This window comes from Pipistrellus hanaki (genome assembly GCF_964339955.1).
Source record: "Pipistrellus hanaki genome assembly, chromosome: 8".
NCBI lineage: Eukaryota > Metazoa > Chordata > Mammalia > Chiroptera > Vespertilionidae > Pipistrellus > Pipistrellus hanaki.
This window is the reverse complement of record NC_140510.1, coordinates 47,476,595-47,494,939: the sequence shown is the minus strand read 5'-3', so window position 1 is coordinate 47,494,939 and position 18,345 is coordinate 47,476,595. Positions and strand designations below refer to the sequence as shown.

The 18,345-nt window shown below is 43.7% G+C and overlaps 1 protein-coding gene across 3 annotated transcripts in view; it reads left to right on the top strand.

The window, feature by feature from the left end:
- WIPF1 (WAS/WASL interacting protein family member 1) overlaps positions 1–18,345 on the top strand; it is a 105,054-nt gene that overhangs the window by 40,488 nt on the left and 46,221 nt on the right. The window lies entirely within an intron of this gene.

Here is an 18,345-nt window from a genome sequence, read left to right as displayed (position 1 = left end):
CACACACACACACACACACTCTGGGGAGCAGAGCCCAGGCCGGGCAGTTTGAACGTGAGGAGGAGAGGAGGAAGTCCCCTGCGGAGTGAGAGGTGCTCAGGCAGCCTGGGCTGGCGCTGGGCAGGGACTGAGGGCCCTGAGGTCTGGCTGTCACTCAGGCTGTGTGCTGTGTTTTCAGCTGGTGCTCCCCATGTAAAGAAAGACTTGAAGAGTCTTGAGACCTTGGTCAAGGGTTGGAAAGTAGAACCCAGAAACAGGGGAAGGGCCCAAGATCATTCATCCCCAGGCCACGAGGGACAGTTAAATTAAGAACTTCAAGTCAATGAAAGGTCCCTACACAAACCTCCTGGACCTACAGGAGGAAGGAAAATGTCTCAAATTTGAGTTAGAAGAAGGAAATCACTATATTCTTAGACTATATAAAGGACTAGAACAGGTTAGCCAGAGAGGATGCTGAGGTATTTGGGTGTGTTTTTTTCTGGGCATTTTTGGAAACGGAGATTTCTTCTGTGGCTCTGTGGATGTGTTGCTAGAGGCAGGGAAAGGGATGAAGGAAGAGAAGGGACCAGGATTGGTAGCGTCTCATTTTATCTTTTCATGCAGAGTGTCTCAGTGTCTGGACTGGGAAACAATGACGGAGGGGTGGGGGGTGAAGGGACTCACATGCTGTTTGTACCCGTCAGGCAGAAGAGCCAGGAGAGTGATGAAAGAGAAAAATCGTTGTTTACTTTGTCCTCAGATTGCCACATTTTTCATGTTTTACTACCATGTTGTGTAAGAAAACGCAGAGGAAGCGGACAGAATCAGGGCGGATCCTAAGTTGGGGATCGCAGGCCAAGTGGTTTCAGAAAGCCTGCTCTGGGTCGGACAGGGGCAGCGCGTGACCATCGGGGTGGGCGGTGGAGGGGCGATGTGAGTTCTTTGGTGTCTGGAGCCCTTTGCACAAATCAGTGTGTTCCCCACCACCACCACCACCACCACCACCACCACCACCACCACCACCACCCCCAGGAGGGAACAAATGAGGAGCGGCCGTGGGCAGGCCTCCTGCACGTGGTGCCAGGAGCACCTCCGAGCACCCCACAGGCCTACAGCTCAGCGGAGGCTGGCCTTCCCTAGAAGGAGCTCCTCTTTCGGTTTTGTTTTGCTCTTTTGCTCTTTTTTGTTGGTCGTAGAGCTTTGTTGTTCAGGAATGTTTGTATTTTGCTAATCTTCTGCTTGCGGTAGAGAAGGTTTTTCTGTTTTGCTAAAATGCTTTCCAGATGGACCTGATGTTTTCTGTAAATGCTCTTCCCCTTTCTTCTGAGGCATCTGTTCTCTGGGGCCACGTCTCACCCCCTTCCCTAGCTTCCCACCTTCGCTGTGTTCCTTTGTGTGTCAGATGCAAGAAGACAGATTTATAGAGTGTCATTGCTATGCCTCTGTTTCCCAGACCTGGAAGTGGATTCTGGGGGGAAAGAAAAAAAAGAGGAAGACAGAAGGTGGTAAATCATGTTGGATCAATGGAGAGCAACTGGAATATTACTCTCGCATGTGATTTTTAGACAGAAATTATTTCCAATCTGAATACTGAGTTCAGTTTGGAAGTCAACAGTAGAAAGAGATAAGTGGTCGATCACCTTTTAGCTAGAGAAAAAGTGGTGAATTGTATGGAGCGTGTTACTGAATTCTCTAAGTGAGAAGGTGGAAGGGGCCTGACTTTGCAAATGTCTCTTCTCCTGGATCCTGACATGTAGGCAGGCCTTTTCCCCCCAAGACCCCAGAGTTAGCGTCCACCAGTGTGTTGGTGGCCTGGGTGTTAAGGGATGAAATGATGAGGTGCCACGGAGTTCAGCCTGGGCCACCTTTTTGAGTTGGCACAGCAAGTCTGGCGGCCCAGCTCTCTGGCCTCCTCAGAGAGAAGCAATACACGGAGTCATAGTTTGTTTTTTTAATTGGGATAAAATGCACATAACACAAATCTTACCGTCTTCACCAGTAAGTGTGTAGTTTGGTACTGTTAAGTACATTCACATTGTTGTACAGCCGATCTCCAGAACTTCTCCATCTTGCAAAATGATCAGAGAGCCATTCATCAACTTTCCCGTTCCTTCTCCTTCAACCTCCGGCAACCATGTTGTATATACTTCTGTTTGTGAGTTTGACGACTGTAAGTACCGCATGTGAGTGGGATCATATGGGATGACCAAAAGTAGGTGAATAATTGTGATTATGCAAAACACAGAGTTTATTCTTGTGTTATTATTTATTAACTAGAGGCCAAATGCATGAAATTTGTGCAAGGGGCTCAGCCCTCGCAGTCCTGGCTGCCTCAGCCAGCCCTTGCAGCTTCGGCTGGCCATCAGCCCCCAGAAGCCCAGCTTCATCCGGAAGGTCATTGGGATGGTTGTCGGATGGTCATCCCAATGGTCGTTCTGCTGTTAATTAGCATATTAGCTCTTTATCATGTAGGATTATTGTATTATTTTTCATACGAACAACAGTGGACCTTACTTTTGCCCACCCCTGTGTAGTATTTGTCTTCTCGTAACTTCTTTATTTCACTTAGCATAATGTCCTCAGGGTTCACCCATGTTGTAGCCCATGTGTCAGAATTTTCTTCATCTTCGGGGGTGAATAATATTCCATTATATGTATGCTAGAGCCCAGTGCACAAAATCCATGCACTCGCAGGGGAGCTCCCTCATCCCAGCCTACACCCTCTTGGAGTTAGGGACCCCTCGCTCCTTACTGCCCACCTGCTCACTGCTCCTTACCACTTGGCTCGCTGATCCTTAACGTGCCCCAAAGTTGGGAGAGGCTCCCGCCACCACTGCTGCATTCACCAGCCATCAGCCTAGCTTCTGCATTGAGTGTCTGCCCCCTGGTGGTAAGTGTGCATCACAGCAACCGATCATTCTGGACGTTCCATTGTAAAGGTTACTTAGGTTTTTATTATGTAGATACCACATTTTCTTTATCCATTTGTCTGTGGATGACATTTGGGTTATTTCTACTTTTGAATATTGTGAACAAGGCTGCTGTGATCCTGCTTCGAGATCCTGTTTTATTCTTTTGGATACATACCCAGAAGTAGAATTTCTGGATCATATGGGAATTCTATTTTTAATTTTTGAGGAACTGCCATACTGTTTTCCATAGCAGCTGCACCATTTTACATTCCCACCAGCAGTGTATAAGGCTTCTAATTTCTCCACATCCTAAACTATACTTGTTATTTTGTTGTTTTGTAGCAGCCATCCTACTGGGTATATGATGATATCTCATTTTTATTTGCATTTCCCTAATAATTAGAGATATTGAGTATCTTTTTATACTCTGGTTGACCACTTATGTATCTTCTTTGGAGAAATGCCTGTCCAAGTATTTTGCCCATTTTCTTAATGAGGTTATTTGGATTTTTGGTGTTGAGCTGTAGTTCTTTATTCTAGATATTAAAGAACCATAGTTTTGTTTTGTTTTTAAAGCTTTATAGCTTTTATTAAGTTTTACCTTTTTGTTGTTGTAGTTAATCCTCACCCAAGGGTATTTTTTTCATTGATTTCCAGAGAGACAAGAAGCAGGTAGAGATAGAGATAGAGAAACATCCATGTGAGAGAGACACATTGATTGGTTGCCTCCCGTACACACCCCGACCAGGGCCAGGGATCGAGCCTGCAACTGAAGTACGTGTCCTTTATTGGAATCAAACCCAGGACCCTTAAGTATGTGGGCTGACTCTCTATCAACTGAGCCATACTGGATGGTATCATACATTTTTTTAAAGTATTGAATGTCCAGGTTCTAATGTCCACATCATTTGCTACTAGCCAGTTACTTCCTGTGGTTTATAGCCATGAAAAGAGCATGAGTTTTAATAATGTGTGTGTGTGTGTGTGTGTGTGTGTGTTTCAGCAATATATTTTTATCTTGACCTTGAAGTGCTACACAAAAATCTTAGTCATTTTAAGCTTATAAGCAGTTCAGTTTTCAAGAGCTTACAAAGGCGAAGGGAAGGGAAGGGAAGGGAAGGGAAGAGAAGAGATAGCTTGAGATGTTTTTTATTCCTTCTATGATTTATACTGTTTTGGTTATATAAACTTCAAGAAAAAGCCTTACCTGGATTCTGTTGACTAAAACCAGACTCCCTACAGAAATAAACACACTTTCTGAGAATCATCCAGTAATTATATCTTCTTATACCACCCTCCCTCCAAACCTGCAGACTTAGAGCATATGATCATTGTCACTTTCCTTTGTGAACGCCTCAAACAAATGTTATATTTTGGTTTAAAAGAGTAAGAGGAAGAGGACGTGGGCTGTTGTCCCAGGACAAGGAGCAAGAAGAGAGATTCCTCTGGAGGTGCGGGCATGCTGTTTGTTTAGATTGCAGACTTTCTAGAAGGAAATGGTGGGGAAGCTTGATGGAAGTTTGACATAGTGCAGTGTGGATTTATTTTGGTGGAAGTGCTGTCTTCTGAATGAAATATTATTAAGGCTCATTTACACTTATTAATTCTCTGTTACACTTCCAGGAAAGGGATTACCTCATGCCTAATTGGTCTTTACTCTGCCATTTCAATTTCCCTCCACTTCTTCAGAAATGTATTGTTTAAAAAAAAAAAAGTTTTTCCAAAAAATCCTCTTAGTTTCTCACTCCCCCCCGCCCCCCCCCACACACACACAAAGTGGGGGGGGGGCATCAGAAAATGACAAGAACAGTTGAATTTGTTTGTTTGTTGATTAAAGGATGGAGAAAAGCTTTTCCTTAAAAAGAATAAACTGGGAAAAGATGAATCTTTAAAGTGGAATCCTGTTATGTTGCAGCAAACCAAACCTAAGAGGTGCCTAGCCCTGGCTTATGTGACATCCTCTGTCAGCTTTACCGTTCATATGCTGCTAACATTATCATTTCTCAATACCAATTAGAAGCTACTTCTTTGAGACTGTCTAGCTGACTACTGACTAGATGTCTGTTTTGGTACTTTCTGATGAATTAGGCTTTTTTCTACTTTTGTTTGTGTCTGGATTTTAATAATATATCATATTTTAAGTTCACTCATTGTATTGGATTATAATCCTGCGTGTCTTAAAAAAAGTCTTTTTTATAGTAGGATACATGTTTGCACACCCATGCATGTGTGCACACATAAAAATATATATCTCTCAATAGCGGGAAATTCCGTGGACCACTGGTGATCCGAGAGGTACGAAAGGTTGGAGACCGCTGGTTTAAGGAAACCTTTAGAGCAGCGGTCACCAACCGGTGGTCCCTGGACCACTGGTGGTCCATGAGGTCTGAAAGGTTGGTTACGGCTTCTTTAGGGCATATGTCTCCTCAATTAAAGGTCATTAGATAATATCTTGGAATCTACCATTATTTGGAATATGCTGCTAACTTCAGACTAGAAGGTTTTGCATATATTTTACCTGTAAATTTATTGGGAGGGTTTGCCTGTGGATTGCTATTTTCGCAGTAAATCAGAAGTAGCAATTGATCTCCCTTACAGGCTTAGAGACCTTTAGAATGATCTTGACTCCTGAAAGCTGGGTGTGGGACCAACAGATCTGCTGCCCCATACCTCAGCAACTTGCTCCACTGTGGGGAGAGCCGTGAAGGGGAACTGGTGTTCCAACCCTGCCTTCTCGCTGCGGTGGGACTTCTCAGGGAAGTCCCAGCTCCAGAAGTCATTGAACCAAATGAACATTCTTGATGAACTGCCACCAGGGCTCAGCCTGAAACCTCTTTCAAAGCGAACAGCTGTGCCTTCACTTTTTTCTCTTCTTTTTTTTTTTTTTTTTTTTTTTTTTTCTATTTTCTCTTCTTTCTTCACTCCTGCCGTTCCGTGCCCTTCACCTCGCGGAAATTTGACCAGAATTCACCTGCATAGACTGCATGCTTCCTCAGCCAATCTAGTCTCTAAGCTTTTTGTTCCTCTTCTCCCTAGCACTGAGTAACCTTCTTTGCAAAACAGGGACAAATCAAGGCTGATGCGCATAATTACTGGCATAAAAACGTTTGAGAGGTTTTATGTAGGAGAAATAATTTTGGAAGGAAAATAATGTTGTAAGCTAGGCCCTGATGAATCAAGACGGGCGATAATTTACTTTTTAAAACTTACTTTAAGGATTCATAAGGAGGAGCAGTAGGAAAAAGGGAATTGAAAAGGCCAGGGAATAATTTGCTCTAAAAGACAAAAACGTTAGGTTATTCGAGAAATATTTTTTTCTCCTACTTTGGTGCCAGGAACATCTGGTCTTGGGAAAAGTTTCGGAAAGAGGCTCTCAGAGGCTGTTGCCATTATGTAAGATTTAAAGAGGTAGGTGGGAAATAGAATCCTGGATTTTTAGAAATAGAAGGGAACTTCACGGGTTCAATCCCCTCATTTTTAGATTTGAAAACTGAAACCTAGGAAGGTTAGGTGATTTTTGTTGGTCTAAATAACTAATTAGTGGGCAGAGATCAAGGCTTCTCACTCCAGCCTGGGTCACCAGCTACAGTGTTGAGGGATCCCGAGGACTTGGAATCTAGATTCAGGTGCCCTCGGGTATCTGCAGAGGCTAGAGCCATGCCAATGGGAGTAGACCAAGAGACTGAGGAGTTTATGAACTCCCAAAACTCCAGCTAAGTGATCTCTACTCAATTCCTGGAAGACAGCACAGCAATATGGGTATACTATAGGGGTGGACAAAAGTAGGTTTATAATTGTTCATGTGGGAAATAATGCAATAATTAATAAATGATAATCTTTCTATATAAAAGGTTAATATGCTAAGTGTCCAACCATTTGACCATTCGATCAGTAGCTATGATGTGCACTGACCACTAGGGGGGCAGATGACGCTTAACACATGGAACAGATTGATGAATCTCAGAGGTAAGTGGGGAGAGGGGAGGGTGGGAAGAGATCATCTAAAAATCTTATATGCATACTAGAGGCCCGATGCACGAAATTTGTGTAAGGGGGTCAGCCCTCAAGAGTCCCAGCTACCTTACCCTCACTTATCTATATCTATCTATATTTTATCTACATCTATATCTATATCTATATCTATATATCTATATAAAAGGCTCAGTGACCAAACATCCGTCCATCTGTCTGTCCATCCGTCTGACCAGCTGGTTTATATGATGCATACTGGCAATTTAAAAATAAACATTGAGCTGAAACCGGTTTGGCTCAGCGGTAGAGTGTCAGTCTGCAGACTGAAAGGTCCCAGGTTTGATTCCGGTCAAGGGCATGTACACTGGTTGCGGGCACATCCCCGGTAGGGGGTGTGCAAGAGGCAGCTGGTCGATGTTTCTCTCTCATCGACATTTCTAGCTCTCTATCTCTCTCCCTTCCTTGCTGTAAGAAATAAAAAAAATATATTTTTTAAAAAAAGTAGGATTCTCTTTTAAAATAAATAAATAAATAAATAAATAAAAATAAACATTGACTCGTGCATGCACAATACATTGGTATAAAGCTCTCACTGGCACCAATCACATGCGTGTGTTTTGATCTGTCATTATCGATCGTGAATTTGGTTGTTTTTACTGACATTCTGAAGCTGAAAGAAAGCGGGAGCATCATAAAAATATATCTAAATGTGCAATTCTTTGTCCTAAAAATGAGCATATTCATAAATTAAATGACATTTTGGATATACTTGATGGAGATTTTCACACCTATTTGAGTGATGATTTTATCAATTCCACGGATGGTGCCAAAAAGGAAAATTTTCCCATCGAATTTCTTAATAGTACTACTCCTTTAGGAATGCTGTGTCCTAAATTAAAATTGGAAGTAGGTGCAATCATCATGCTACTGAGAAATCTTAATAGTAAATGGGGTCTTTGTTATTAGATTTATTACCAAAAGATTGCAACCTAATGTAATCGAAGCTGAAGTATTAGCAGGATCTGTGGAATAAGAGGCAATTCTGATTCCAAGAATTGATTTCTCCCCTCCCATTTAAATTAATTTGAAGACAAGTTTCCTGTAATGCCAGCATTTGTAATGACTATTAATACTAATAAATCACAAGGACAAACTCCAGACAGAGTAGGAATATTCCTACGTGAACCTGTTTTCAGACATGGTCAGTTATATGTTGCTTTCTCTTGAGTTCAAAGAGCATGTGACATTGAAGTTGTAAATACTTCACCATAAGGGAAATTAGCAAGTACTCTGAAAGTGTTTTTACTCTTAATGTGGTATACAGGGATATATTAGACTAAGTTTAATCAATTTATCAGTCACTGTTTTTATCAATCTTGTTTTTGTATCATGTTTTTATGTCATGTTTTTATTTCATGACTTTATTGTTATTGATTATTAATCAATTTATATATTATTTTCTTATACATTTTACCAATTTTCTTTCATCTCTGAAACTTCTATTAGAGAGAAAAGGTGAATAGTGATATTAAAATATTTCTCCTAATTAATTTCCTTTCAATGTGCACAAATTCGTGCACCAGGCCACTAGTCCTATATAATAAAAGGGTAATATGCAAATTGAATGGTGGAACAACTGGTTGCTATGATGCACACTGACCACCAGGGGGCAGATGCTCAATACAGGAGCTGCTCCCTGGTGGTCAGTGCACTCCCACAGGGGGAGCACCGCTCAGCTAGAAGCCCTGGCAGGGAGCAGGCCTAAGCAGGCAGTCAGACATCCCCCAATGGCTCCAGGACAGTGAGAGGACACAGGCTAGGCTAAGGGACCCCATCCCCCAACAGTGCATGAATGTTGTGCACTGGGCCTTTAGTACAAAAATAAACTTTATGTTTTGTGTACCCACAACTGTAAATCTACTTTTGCCCAACTCCTGCATTATAAGTAGACACCTAGTTCATCCAACCTGGAGAAAGTTTGTGTGTAGTGAATGGAGATGGTCCCCATGGAGCAAAGAAGAGGGTAACTCAGAAAGGAAACTTCCAATGGCTGTCCCAGATTGGCCTGGAAGAGAAACCCTGAACTTGTGGGTGTAAACATGCATTGAGAGGGGTTGTCCAATGTGAAGTGTCCAGATGAAGTAGCCCTCAAAAGGTTTCTCCATCCTTAGCTGTGATTCCAAGCTCCCAGAACTACCTCTGAACACTAAATCAACTTCCTGGGTACCATTATCTCAGAAGAATGTATTCTGGACAACGGACATGGCCATTAGAAATGACATCATTTGTGAACTTTTGTGCGCCCAGAAGCTTCTTATGAATTTGTATTGTGGGTCAGTCATGCTGAGTCTGGCTCCCAGGTAAAAAGGGGTTTAGGATTTCTGACAAAGTCCCTGTGCTAGAAGTGTGGCGATCTACCCCTTCCCATAATGCCACTCTTAGGGCGTCTTTCCTGGATAAACAACAGCCTCTCCTTCATCACTTCTCTTCAAAATACCACAAGCATTATAAGAAAGAGGAAATGATATAATATGTGGGTCCTACTACTGGACATCACAATGCCCTTTTTGGACAATGGATGTTTCGTGTGTGTGTGTGTGCGTGTGTGTGTGTGTGTGTGTGTGTGTGTGTGTGTGTGTGTGTTATTGTTGTTGTTTGCTGGCTTTTTAGCATTTTCTCTTAATCCAAAAATAGCTTTTTGAGTGCCTTTCATGTGGAGCATCCATTTTAGTTGGAGGACTTGGACAATAACAAGAAGCTCGGTAGAACAGTCTGTTACGTTATGTAGTGTGCTGCAGGCTAGAAAGCAGGAGGTGCTATGGAAGGAGAAGCACAGCGGGGTAAGGAAGGGCAGCAGGGCAGTGGTGGGTGTGCGCGTTTAAGTGGGGTGACTGTGGAGAGGGTGGCATTTGAGCGAAGACTTGGAAGAGGCGAGAGAATTCTTGCAGATAGCTCGGGGAAAACACAGGGCCTGGGGGCAGGAGCATGCCTGGCATAGTCCAGGAATAACAAGGAGCCAGTGTGGCCAGGACAGAGTAAGTGAGGACGAGAGAAGCAGGAGGCATGATCCCGGAGGGCCGGTGGGACTCTGACTTGCACTCTGAGTGAGAGGGAGCTTTGGGATGACATTGAGCAACGGAGAGAGGAAGGCCTGGCTTTACACTAGAGGGTCTGTCTGGCTATTGTATTGAGAATAAACTGCAGGAGAGAAAGTGAAGCGAGAGACCAGTAAGGAGGCCATTGTAGTCTTCCCGCGAGAGATGATGGTGCCTTGACCAGGTGGCAGCAATCGAGGTGGTTGAGGAGTAAATAGTCTGGTTATTTTGATGTAGAATCAACAAAATTGTTGGCTTGAACAATAAGCAAGAGGGGAGTTAAGGAAGACTACAAGGATTTTGGTCTAACCAAAGAAAAAATGGAAATACCATCAAACTGAGTGGGGAAGGTGGTATGCAGAGCAAGTGGGGGTGGAGGAGAGATACATGGAGTTTAGTTTGGGTTATGTTGTCTGAGATGCCTGTTAGACATCACACGGAAATACTGAGTAGGCAGTTGCATATACATGTCTAAATGCAGGAGTTAGAATTCTAGAAGTTAATTTTTCTTCATGGTCTTAATGATTTAATATTATTCCTAAATACATCTGTTTCTTGTAAAACTCCTATCAAAAACATGCAGTGGGTCTCTGCATAAGGACTTACTCACTGACTGATTTCTGGGACTGAAATCAGAGAGACAGTGTTTACGGGGTAAACAAGAGCAGAAAGGTGAGCATTTTTGTTTTAGGCCTTGCCTTTCACTGCATAAGCCCCAGTGATTCCATGATTCCTTTTTTAAGGGGGAAAAATGTTTAGCAAAGAGGGAAAAAGTGAGGTTTATTTTTTCAAATGATCAGTATAAACAAATCAAGATTTTTCTATGCATATACATCATGGCATTTGAACAAAATATTATGAAGTTATTTTCATATTTTATGTTTATGTAAATATTATCTTAATAATTAAAATTATATTTATTGTCATTGTTTTTTGTTGTTGTTAATCCTTACCTGAAGATATTTTTCCTATTGCTTTTTTTAGAGAGAGTGGGAGGGAGGAAGAGACAGGAAGAGAGAGATAGAGAAACATCGATGTGAGAGAGCCATATAGACTGGTTGCCTCCTGCACACACCCTGACTGGGGCTGGAGATCAAACATGCAATCTGGTTTGTGCCCTTGACTGGGACTCCTTCATGCATGGACCAACGTTCTAACCACTGAGAAACACCAGCCAGCATTTATTGTCATTGAAACAGATGTCAGCTAGTTATAAAAAAAATGAATTAGCCGAAACCGGTTTGGCTCAGTGGATAGAGCATCAGTCTGCGAACTGAAAGGTCCCAGGTTCGATTCCGGTAAGGGCATATACACTGGTTGTGGGCACATCCCCAGTAGGGGGTGTGCAGGAGGCAACAGTCGATGTTTCTCTCTCATTGACGTTTCTAGCTCTCTACCCCTTTTACTTTCTTTCTGAAAATCAATAAAATAAAATAAAATAATGTATTTAAAAATTAATGAATTAATCTATGCTGGCTATTTTCTTAGAGAGAAGGAGGTGTGTTATCTTTATTCAGTAGGAAGAACTCTGATTTCTTATGGGTTGGATCTAAGTCTGTGCAAAACGTACCTTTTGACCTCTAATTTACTTTTTGTCTACTTTTTAGTTAGCCTAAGTAAGCAAAAAGAATCTATTTTTTAAAAAAATACCTAAATTGGTTCACTGGAATAACACTGGCAGCTCCTACCCCAAACGGAGACAGAAAGTTTTTAGTCTCAGTCTTATGCTCAGTTTGTAAGAGCATCGGTCAAGCTGGTCTCTATCCCATTAGCCCCTCTACCAGCCTCCGCGGCAGGCACCGAGTGAGTCCCCTTCTCAGATGTGGACACTGCCCCCGAGGGACGAAGGGACTGCCCCGCAGTTCACAGAGCCAGACCTCGGACCCTGGACTGTCTGTCTCCAAAGCCTGGCCTACTCTACTTCCCAGAGCACGGAGCAAAGTAAAACCAACTAGAGCAGCGGTTTTCAGCCTGTGGGTCACGACCCCTTTGGGGGTCTAACGACCCTTTCACAGGGGTCGCCTAAGACATCCTGCATAGCAGATGTTTACATTATGACTCATAGCAGTAGCAAAATGACAGTTATGAAGTAGCAATGAAAATAATTTTATGGTTGGGGATCACCACCACATGAGGAGCAGTATTAAAGGGTCGCGGCATTAGGAAGGTTGAGAACCACTGAGCTGGAGCATTTCAGTGAAGCATTGCAGACCACCAGGCGAGGCAGAATGACCTCTTTTATGATGGGCCTGAGACGTGGGCTCCAGTCAGAAACCTCAGGTGGTTGCTAAACCAATCCTTGACATGAAAGGGTTTGTGGGAAAAATCTCTTTTTCGGCCTCTGCCCCATAGAGTGACAGGGCTGCTTGGGTGGTATGACACCTATGGACCGAAAACCATCAAACCCCGAAGGAAACACCTGACCATCTTCTTGCACAGAAGTCTGCTGGTGCCAACTGGCAGAGCTGGGCCTGGCTGCTCTGAGAAGGCGCCTGGGAGCCGGGAGTCTGCAGCCAGCGTGCCCCGAGGAGATAGGAGTGGGGCTGCTGAGAGCCTTGGACCTGGCTCAGGACCTGGCGGCACTGACCTCAGCTCCAGGCTCAGGAAGGAGGGCCGGGCTCTGTCCCCTCAGGACAAGCTAGAGTGCCGAAGAGCAGCAGGGTCAGCTCCCTCCCCATTAATCCTCCAAGGGACTCTTGGGAGGAGCAGCCCTCACTCAGCAGCTGACACTCAGTCTGTTTGCGTGGGGACAGCCTTGCTTCAAAACGGGTTGTTGATTCATGACCAACCTCAGGCATGCGGATGGACTCCTGGGACCCCAAAGATCTCTCTCATCATCCCAACAACTAAGGATTGGTGCCTGGCACAGCGTGGGGTGCCCCAGGGCCCTGTTCTCACACCAGACATTATTCTGGTTGGTTAGTGCCCATAGGCCTTAGTGGTGGTTACATATTTTGAGTATAACCCTGCCCTACCCCCAATAAAACGGAACACTGAAGGCATTTCTGTGAGTAGGAGATGACAAACCTGGGGTCCAGGAGGGCAAAACTTTAACCTATAATTGGGTCGTAAGTTCCCTGGTTCCCTGATAGGGACCTGTTAATAGCATCCCAGGCTATTCGCTATCTGGAAAGAAGACACCTACAGTGGTTATGCCTGGGAAAGTAATAAGCAGAGGTCAAGCAAACAATTTTGATTCATGTTTTCACGGGGCCTAAATTTAAGAAGATTGAACATTACAGGAATGCATCCCTCTACTGCAGTCCTACCTGTTAGGAGAAAAACGGTTACTCCTTTGAAACATGGCTTGTTTGCTTCCAGAGATCAGTTGGTGACAACCTGCCCAGAGGGGGTGAAAGGCTCAGTATAAGCTGAGCCCCCTAACCCTGATTTACGTATCAGTGCCAATCACTTGGCAGCTGTGGGAACAGTTTTCAACGTTGATTTATTTCTGAGTTAGACTAGCAGTACTACATGGTGGGGGTTTTTTGTTTATTTTGTTTTTAATATATTTTATTGATTTTTTACAGAGAGGAAGGGAGAGGGAAAGAGAGTTAGAAACATTGATCAGCTGCCTCCTGCACACTCCTTACTGGGGATGTGCCCGCAACCAAGGTACATGCCCTTGACCGGAATCGAACCTGGGACCTAACTCTCTTTGCCTCTCTCTTCCTCTCTGTAAAAAAAAATCTATAAAGTATATTTTAAATAAAAAAAAAAAAACCCAAACTAGGATAAAGATTTTCTAAAACTATAATGTTCACTGTTGGCAAGAATGTGATGAAGGGAGCATTCCTTTATGATGCCAGAGGAAGTGTGAGCCTTTCCAGTGGGCCATTTGCAGTATGTATCAATTGTTCAAACGTTTTGATCCAAATACTTCTGTTCCTATAATATATTCTAACATAATACTAGCTGAGCACAATAATTTGTTTATAAGGATATTAATATTAGGACATTTATAAAATAAAAGTAAGAGATAAAAAATAACCAGCAATAGGGGAATGTTAAATTTTGGTGTAGAAATCATGTTTTCAAAGAATATTTAGTAGCATGAAAGGATAACAAAAACTAGATTCAAAACTACATGTATTGTAATCCTAATTTTAAAACATTTTTTTATATATTAAGACTAGAAGGGAATATTCCAAAAAACTATGTATTTCTATCCAGTCGGATTATAGGTTATTTATTGTCTCTAAATGTGCATTCACCATTTTCCACAATAGACTTATGCTCTTGTCATAATTAGGGTATAGCAATCATTTAAAATGTGCTCTGAGCCAAAACCAGTCCGCAGGCCGATGCTCTATCCATTGAGCCAAAACCGGTTTGGCTCAATGGATAGAGCATCGGCCTGCGGACTGAAGGGTCCCGGGTTCGATTCTGGTCAAGGCATGTACCTTAGTTGCGGGCACATCCCCAGTAGGGGGTGTGCAAGAGGCAGCCAATCGATGATTTTCTCTCATCGATGTTTCTAACTCTCTATCCCTCTCTCTTTCTCTCTGTAAAAAAGTTAATAAAATATATTTAAAAAAAAAAAAAAAGTAAAATGTGCTCTGACCTGTCAGAATGGCTATTATAAAAAAGACAACAAATAGCAAGTATTGGCAAGAGAATGGGGGAAAGGGAATCCTCATGCACTGTTGTCGGGATTACACATCGGTGCAGGCGGAGAGCTTGGCTTCTTCTTTGCCTGGGAAACCCAAGCCTCCCTCCTGCTTTCTGTGGCCATAACCAAGTTTATTTGCATACTTTCTCTGATTGGCTGTTGGGTGTGGCTGTTGGGCGTGGCTTGTGGATGTAAGGAGTGATGTTAATTTGCATATTACTCTTTTATTAGGTAGGATGTCAACTGTAATAATAAGAATAGATAAATAAATAACGTGTATCAGAGGCCTGTCAGGTGTAAGACGTGAGATGGGTGCTGCAGGACGGAAGACAGAAGGGGCACCTGCTGTCTGGGAGCACCTCCCTTGCAGGTGCCACCGCCACAGACACATATAAATGCCCATGTGGCAGCGAGGGGGGTCCATCCTGTGAACAAATCACTGACAGTGAGTTACCATAGGACAGGGAGAGGCCAGAGTGCATCCTTCTGAGAGGCCGTGCCAGCGCTCAGCACTGCCCCCGGTGTCTGGGCGGGGCCCCGCAGCACCGCCCGCAGGCACCTGCTCCGTCAGAGTGGTTCCCGCCGCCAGAGCATGACTTGTGGCCATCCCCGTGGCTCTGAGCCAGAATCCTAAGGAGGAAGAGCTTTGAGGAAGCTGTCATCTCCTAGTCTGTTTTTGTCACGGAGGTTTTTAAAGTGTGCTGTTTAGACGTTATTTTATCAGTGAGCTCAGGATACAATATTATTAAGCACAAGCAGGATACAGTATGCATAAGGATAGGATAGGATAGATACCATGCATAAGGTCAGCAGTGTGGCCTAAAGAGAAGGTTCCTGAGAGCTAGAACAGGGCTGATTCATCTTTCCTGGTGCAGAGTAAGCATTAAATAGTTTTTGATTTAATAAATGTACATTTAGCCCTGGCCAGTTTGGCTCCGTGGATATAGTGTTGGCCTGCAGACTCAAGGGTCTCAGGTTCGATTCCGGTCAGGGGCACGTGCTTTGGTTGTGGGCACATTCCCAGTGGGGGGGGGGGGTGTGTGTAGGAGGCAGCTGATTGGTGTTTCTCTCTCGTCGATATTTCTGACTCTATCCCTCTCCTCCCTTCCTCTCTGTAAAAATTCCATAAAATATATATTTTTAAAATAAATATACACAAAGTTACTAAGATTCATAATGCGTAGAACCAAGAAAAAATGCTGATTGTGAGGCAACAAGGGAGCAAGAAATAGACGCTCTGGCAGGCCCCCTTTAGAAAGGGACTTTATTATAAGGATGGACAGTAAAGGAGACAGAAAACTCAGGACTGTGCCCACACGGAGGCACATACTGCTTGGAAGTATGGACTCTGGGGCGAGGCCATTTGACTTCAGGTTGTGTCTCTGCCACTTATGAGCTGGGTAGCATTCGTTAGGCTCCTTAACTTATCTGTGCGTTAGTGCCACCACCATCCCCACCACCATCTACTTCATAGAGTTACTATGGAAAAGGAATTGATTCATACTTGTAACAGTGCCGAGAATGTTCTTCAGCACATAGTAAAGGTACTATAATGTTAGCTATTGTTGTTGTTGTTATTGTTAATATTGATACTACTTGAATTATTCAAAACTAGGATTCAGCTTAGGTGCCTGAAAAACCATAATTTGCCCTCAGTCCCAGGAGAGAGGGGGCATCTCCTGTCTTATGTCCACCAGTTACCTGGCTCAGCTGTTCCTTTGTGTCTCTTCTCACTTCTCTGGTGCAACTAATGGGCTGCTCATCTCTGTGACCCCCAGCTCATACTTCTGAGGCACGGAGGAGCCGGGCTGCCTTGTCTGAGCCGTTCTCATGCCTGGCCAGCTCACAGGATGCTCTCCAGCCTGAAGACGGGCCACCGTTGAGCTGGAGGTCTTGTCCAGTTGGCTGTGGCCAGGGTGGTCCAGCTGCAGCTGATCGCAGAAGGGGACGTAGGCATTGAGGGAGCTCTTGTAATCATGGGACCTTAAATTATTCTGAAAAGAGGACTCAGAATAAAAAAAGGGTAAAAAACAAAAAACAAGAGACAAGATGAGTTGTGGCGTTTTCCAGCTAGCATACCGATTCATTTTCTAAGGCCCATTGGTTTCTGGTAAGCTCCTCAAAGGAAATTGTGTGGCTAAGAACTGTGGCAGCGAGACAAAACCTCAGAGGCCTTTTCTGAACCCCTGCCTCTCTGGGCCATGCCCTTTCCACCCCTGCATCAGTGCATGCTGCAGCTTGTCTGTCTTCTGGCTTCCTATTCCATTCTTTCCATCCCGTGGACCAGCCAAGAACACATAGTGTAATGTATCACCTACTCACAGGGATGCCACTGGACTAATTATTCTCTGTGGCTGAATGAGCTTCGCTTTTGGGAAAGCTCTTTTGGAGAACATTGATAGCACATGTGCACCTTCTCATATAGACCATGGCCTGCTCACACTCACTGCCGTGGACCCGCATCTGTTCACCACTCCCTGTGTCTTCACTGTGACCAAAACACTGTGACCATGTCCACTTTCAGACCCCCTCAGCGCCGGAGTCATGACTGATAGACGTGGCTGCCTGCTGCCGTGCCTGTAGCCCAGCATGAAGCAGACAGCAGGAAATGGGTGGGACCTGTAGGGGTCCAGGGCTGGGTAAGATCATTGTTTTTTTCAGGGCCATCTCCTTTCCCCAGATGCCTGTGATTTGGTGTTTTTTGGCCAGATACTAGCTCTGGAAACATTGAGCAGAAAGCATTCCATCCCTTATTACTCAACGTGTTCTTTCCAGAGCCGCCGAGAAGATGGTGCTGGGTTTCACGGGCTGAGGAGTTTGGAGCGACCCTGTGAGCTGGCTATTTGGCTGAGACAAAAATCTCTGTTTTCGGTGCCCAGCTTGAATAGTATGCCCAACCCCTGAAGAAGGGAATGCAGCATTTGAAACATTTTCATGGTCTCCATGTGTGATCTGGGGTGCTACATGTTTTGAACTAAAAAATATCTCACAACCCAGTGGAAGGTCAGCGTCACACATTTCTGATAATCAAGATTAATCACTCTTTTCTGTCTTCCTCTTACACAAAAAATAAATAAAATAAAATAGGTCTTGAGCTGTGAGATGAATTTCCTCAAGTGATCAAAACCAAAGGGCTGTTTGAGTTTCCTTAACTCTGTTAGCAATAAAGAGGTCAAAATAGCCATACATATCCTGGATTGAAAAAACAATTTAAAGACTTACTGACACATCTGATGATCTCAAATAAAAGTTACTTGAAAATAAAAATGAGGACCCTTTAAAGATGTGGGTAGCAATCTCCACCTGTTCTCTCAGAAAACACACACACACACAAACAGCTGCCTTTTCAGAAAATTCCAAATGGTTTTCAAAGCCAAATATAACAGGATACTTGCTGCTGATGTGTTCATTTAGTTTGGAGAATATTTTTTTAATGCTCACAAGTTGAAAATTCAATATTGGTCATTTTAAAGATTGTAAAATGTATTTCCGCCCAAGGCTGACAGATGGAACAACTGTTTCAGAAGTCCTTCCCTGTTGTTAGCTGTGTGAGGACAATGCTGTTGAGGGAAGACCCATGAAAAGGCTTCAAGAATGGGGAGACCCTGTGCTACAGGCTCACGGTTAGCTTCTGACCCACCAGTGGCTTCAAGAAAGGACCTCACGCTTGCACTTCAGCAGCGCTCCAGGGCCCACCTGCCTCCTGGGAAGGTGTGTAGTCCTCTTACACACTGTGATTCTCTCTCAGAAGCCATGTAGGGTGGGGTATCCCCTC